At 40.0% G+C, this 5914-nt stretch overlaps 1 pseudogene; it reads right to left on the reverse strand.

Annotated features, from left to right (window-relative positions):
• Positions 1-548: 548 nt before the first annotated feature.
• On the reverse strand, positions 549-1445 carry LOC123809343 (annotated as a pseudogene).
• Between the last annotated feature and the right edge of the window lie 4469 nt (positions 1446-5914).

A 5914-nucleotide genomic window follows, 5' to 3' on the forward strand; every position in this document is an offset into this window, starting at 1 on the left:
CACTGAGCCACGCCAGCTAGGACCCTATACCATTCTTAACCTCTCCCCACCTATTTTACGCCTACTGATTATGGTTCTTATTCCTTGTACCTCTTCCACATTCTTCCCCTCCCTATCCCCACTGAAAGCCCTCCATGTGATGTCCATTTTTTCTGAATTTTGATATTAGTCTAAACTCCCCCCTTTTCCCCTCTAATAATTGACCTATACTTTGGGGTTTTCTATTTAAGTGGCCATATAATTTGCAAATAATGGATGTTTTATTTCCCTCTTTCCTTTTTTATATTTTAGATATTTTTTACTTCTTCAAATTTGTTGTTTATCAGGAGTGACTGAAATAAAAAACATAATAGAGTCCCACCATCACCATGAAAATGGCTTTAAGAGAAACCTCGTGAGATGATATTATTGCTTCCCATTTTCAACCAGTAAATAGTTGCCATTCATGACTAGACAGCCAACAACAGTCTGTCAAGAATGCTCAAGACGTGTTACATAATACAGCATGCCTGTTCACGGGGCTGGGGGGTGGAAGACTATGAAATAATTTATGTGAACTCCTTGACTCCATCGTACAAGACAAGCACCAAAGCACCACCCATGCCTCTGAGAACACTGGACCATGAACCCTTGAAAAAGCTCTGCTTCTTTTATCACGAGCAATTTTCCTCCAGCAGTTGAGCATGCCTGTGTACATGATATCAGTTCCTTTGTGCCCTGACTGCATCATCATGCAGTGGCAAACAGTGTCAAACAGGTAAGAAGTCAACCCAGCCACTGCTGTGACGGACTGTGCAATCATCCAGCTGATGAAGATGTGAGTATTCTTGGGATCTGGGAGCACTCCCTGTGCAGTGTCACAGACACCGAAGAAGGTAGCAGGTAGATAATGTGTCTGTGTCCTGCACAGACACATTAACACCTTGGTACAGGCCCTTGATCCCATCAGACTTGTAGATCTTAATCAGGCAGTCACGGAGGCCTTTGAATTCCCTTTCAGCTCCAGCTTTGCCACTGTCAGCTGCTACACGGGCATGGGCAAAATCAAGAGGATACACAAAACACAAAGAGGTGGCCCCAGCAGCACCACCTGATGCCAAATTTTCTGCAAAGTAGTGACAAATCTTGGTTCTGTTGTCCACAACACCCAGGAAGCTGCTTGTATTTATTTTTGAGGGCAAAGTTGAGAGCCTGGGTGGGGAAGTATCTGATGACATTGCCCGGGTTACCATGCCAGAAGGACAGGACTCCCTGCTCCTTGGGGATATGAACCACACAGTCTATAATACCCTTGTACTGCTTATCTGTGGTGATTTGCTTGCTGGCATGCTGCACCTGCAGCAGCAGCTTGACCCTCTCAATAGGCAATGTCGCTGTCTTGGAAATGGCCACGGCCACTCCACCAGCCAGGAGTCTTTGGCAAAGGCCACAGCATCATCTGTCATGTTGAAATGAAAGAAGGAACGGGAGAATGCAGGACTAGGTTAGTTACAGGCTGGGACTCCGGGGCTCTAGGTCTTTCTTTCTTCCTTCCTTTCCCTCCCTCCCTCCCTCCATCCCTTCTCTCTCTCTCTCTCTCTCTCTCTCTCTCTCTCTCTCTAGGTCCATCTTTCTCTCTTCCTTCCTTCCGTCCTTCCTTCCTTCCTTCCTTCCTTCCTTCCTTCCATCTCAATTTTGTTTTTATTACCTCGCACTGGCTCTGAACTCCAATACTTCAGTAAACAGGCATGTTTATCTTAATCCTTAATTTAAAAAAAAAATTCTCACTGGAAGTATGTTTTATTGATTTTAGAGAGAGAGGGGGAGAGAGGGAGAGAGAGAGAGAGAGATAGGGAGACATCAATGTGAGAGAGAAGCATCCATCCATTGCCTCCCATATGTACCCTAACTGGGAATCTAACCTGCAACATTTTGGTTTATGGGATGATGCTTCAACCAGCTGAGACACCCAGCCAGGGCAATCCTTACTTTAATGAGACTATGACTAAAATGTCCCCATTTAGATGATGTTTGCTGTATTTTGTTTTGTTTTGTTTTAGTAGATATTTTTTAACCAAGTGAGGAAATTACCTTTTATCTTAAGTTACTGAGTTTCTTTTTTAATGAATGGGGTTGAAATTCATCAAATGATTTGTTTGCATCTATTATGATCAATATATGATATTTCTTATTTAATCTGTTAATGTGGTTAAGTTACACTTTATGAATTTTTCCATAAAGTATAATTCAACATTCAATATCCCTTAAACAATATTTTAAATTACTGGGATAAACACAGCTTGGTTATATTTAAAATTTTCATATCTATAATCCTGACTGATATGGGCCTATAATTTTCTGTTCTTGTAAGACTTTTTTAAAAAATCAGGTTACATTTTCTTTCCAGAATGAGTTGGTGAGCTTTTCCTTGAAACCTTTTAGAAATTTGGATGTAAAACTATTTTGGCCTGATACTTTCTTTGTGAGAAGGATTTTAATCACCTCATTAACTTCTTTATAGCATGATTCATATACTTAAAAAATTGTTTTTGCATTAGTTTTCAGAAGTTAATTTTCCCATATCATCTAAGCTGTTAAATATGTTGGCTTATGATTATTAATAGTATTCTTTTCTTTTCAATGTCTGATTAATTTCTCCTTTTCATTAATGATATTGTTTCCATTTTCTCTTTTTTTCCTTGATCAATCTTGCCAGGCAGCAGCACAGTCCCCTCTCTGAGCCCTCCCTCACACAGAGCCATGAAGCAATGAAATGGGTTGCCCTGCCCTGGTGATTACCTAAATCTCCATCCTACACAATTTACAGGTGCCTTTTCTACAATAGGCCATGCTGCTAAGGCAGGGAGTCAAAGCAGTTTTACCTAATATACAGAAACAAACACTGAGAGGCTGCCAAATGGAGGAGACAAAGAAATATGACCCAAATGAAAGAATAGAACAAAACTCAAGACAAAGAACTAAATAAAATGGAGATAATCAACTTATCAGATGCAGAGTTCAAAACACCGGTTATCAGGATGCTCAAAAAACTCATTGGATACTGCAACATCATAAAAAAGACACAGGCAGAAATGAAGGTTGCATTAAATGAAATAAAGAAAAATCTACAGGGAACCAACAGTGGAGGGGATGAAGCTGAGAATCAAAGCAATGATTTGGAACATAAGGAAGAAAAAAGAATTCAAAAAAATGAGGATAGAATAAGGAGCCTCTGGGACATCTCCAAATGTACCAACATTGGAATCATAGCATTACCAGAAGGAGAAGAGGAAGAGGAGGAAATTGAAAACTTATTTGAAAAAATAATAAAAGGAAACTTCCCTAATTTGGTGAAGGAAATAGACATACAAGTCCAGGAAGCACAGAGAGCCTCAAACAAGTTGGGCCCAAAGAGGACAACACTGAGACACACCATAATTAAAATGCCAAAAGTTGAAGACAAAGAGAAAATCTTAAAAGCAGCAAGAGAAAAGCAGATAGTTACCTACAAAGGAGTTTTCATAAGACTGTCAGCTGATTTCCCAAAATAAACTTTGCAGGCAAGAAAAGACTGCCAAGAAGTATTCAAAGTGATGAAAAGCAAAGAGCTACAGCCTAGATTACTCAGTCCAGCAAAGCTATCATTTAGAATGGAAGGGCAGATAAACTGCTTCCCAGACAAGGTAAAGCTAAAGGAGTTCATCATCAACAACCCATTGTTATATGAAATATTAAAGGAAACTATATAAGAAAAAGAAGATCAAAACTGTGAACATTAAAATGGCAACAAATTCACAACTATCAACAACTGAACCTAAAACAAACTAAGCAAACAAGCAAAACAGGAACAGAATTATAGATATGGAGATCATTTGGAGGGTTATGAGCTGGGAGGGGGAAAGGGAAGAATGGGGGAAAAGGTACAGGGATTAAGAAGTACAAATTGGTAGGTACAAAATAGACAGGGGGAGGTTAAGAATAGTATAGGAAATGGAGAAGCTAAAGAACTTATATGCATGACCAATGGACATGAACTAAGGGGGGCAATTGCTGGAGGGAATTCGGGTACCGGGCTAAGGGGGCAAAGTGGGAAAAATTGTGACAACTGTAATAACATAATCAATAAAATATATTTTAAAATAAATATGTAAATAAAAGAAAGAAAAATGAAAAAAATTCATAGGTATTTTAACAAGAGACTATCAATGTAGGAAAAGAATTTTGATGTTACTGGTATTCAGAGAGGTAGTTTAATTAAAACCACAGTGAAATAACATTTTCATACTTGACAGGCTTGGCAATTTTAAAAAGACAGACAGAACCACATGTCGGTGAGGATGTGGAACTCAGAATGCTCATCCACCATTGTTGGGAGTGTAAATTAATATAAATACTTTGGAAAAAGAATTTCTGTAACTTTGAGTATTATTATTTGTACGTTTGAGTGTGATTATACCTTGTGATTCAGCGATCCTGCTCTACGTATGTGTCCCAGAGAAGGTCTGTCATGAATGCCAGAGGAAATAGAGAAGAATGTCCATGTTGCTGATAATAATAAGATGCAGAGACATGCGGAGGTCCACCAACAGCAGAAAAGCTGTGTAATTATTCACCTATAGACATATATAGCTATAACTACACATAATTTATTATATGTCTATGTTTAATAATGGAATATTATAAAGAATTGAAAATGAAAGAAATACCCCCATACATATCAAAATGGATGAACTTCAGAAGTGTAACACTAAGTGTGTGACTCAGGCACAGGTAGCTGTGCAGGCTATGAATCCACGTACATGAAGTTCAAAACCAGGCAAAACTAAAACAGAAAAACATGTGCTGTAGGAATACATTAAAAGGTGGTAGAGTTCTTATTAAAAACCAAGGGAATGGTTAATCCACAACACCAGATACTGGTTTTGTCTGTGCAGAGTGGAAGGAAGACCCAGTCAGAGAAGGGCATGGCAGAGCTTGCTCCTAACATCGTGTTACCCATTGGTTTCCTAAGCTGGATTGGTACACTGGTGTTTGCCTTATTTAAACTGTACGTTATCCTTTATATATACTTGTTTATCTGAAATACTTCACAATACATTTTTTAAAATTTGTTTTTCAATTGCAGTTGACATACGCTATTCCATTGCTTTCGGGTGTACAGCATAGTGATCACACATATATACACCTTAGAAGTCATCATGCTGAGAAGTCTAGGATGCATCTGGCACCATCGCAACACACTTTTAAGGGGCACTAGAGAACAATAACAAAAAGGCAGTAGGGAAATAGCTATTCTACCTGTACTAGAAAGGAAAATTATGATGACATGCCTTCATTCAGGGAGACCCAAAAGTAACATGTGTACTGCCTTCCACCCTCCAGCTGGGGTACAACTTTCATAAGGTGGAAAAGAAGTAAAGTCGTGGCTAGTCTGTGACAGCCTGGGTGTAAAAAGATGAGTGGATCAATCATTTATTCTTTATCAGGACTAGGAACTGGGAAATACTGAGATGATGAAGCAGGTAGCACTGGAAGCCAGTGCTGAAAAGAAACCCAGGAAGGGAGAGCCCCTGAGTCCAGGAAAGCTGTTGTGTGAGCTCTGTGTGCAAGTCAAAGTTGTTGGGAGCAGATGCTACCTGGGGAGCGGGGCACCCGAAGAGAAAGCCAGTGGTGCAGGAGGACAAACTGAAGGCTTAGGAGCCTGCAGGTACAGAGTGAAGTTCCTGTAAGGCATCCTTCTGAAGGTGCTCAAGCTGCTGGCCCCTGAGTAACCAGGCAGGTCCTGCATCTGCACCTGGCTCCCATGGTGGCTCCTGCTCCAGTGTCCTTCTGGCTGGAGGTCTGCAAGGACAAGCACACCACCTGCCAGAGTGAGTTCTCTCTTCCTTACACACTAAGCCCAACTAACACACGGATCAGTTGTTTTTTTACAAAA

Source organism: Phyllostomus hastatus, unplaced genomic scaffold, assembly GCF_019186645.2.
Source record: "Phyllostomus hastatus isolate PE091 unplaced genomic scaffold, TTU_PhHast_1.1 phas_scaffold_55, whole genome shotgun sequence".
In the NCBI taxonomy this organism is placed as follows: domain Eukaryota; kingdom Metazoa; phylum Chordata; class Mammalia; order Chiroptera; family Phyllostomidae; genus Phyllostomus; species Phyllostomus hastatus.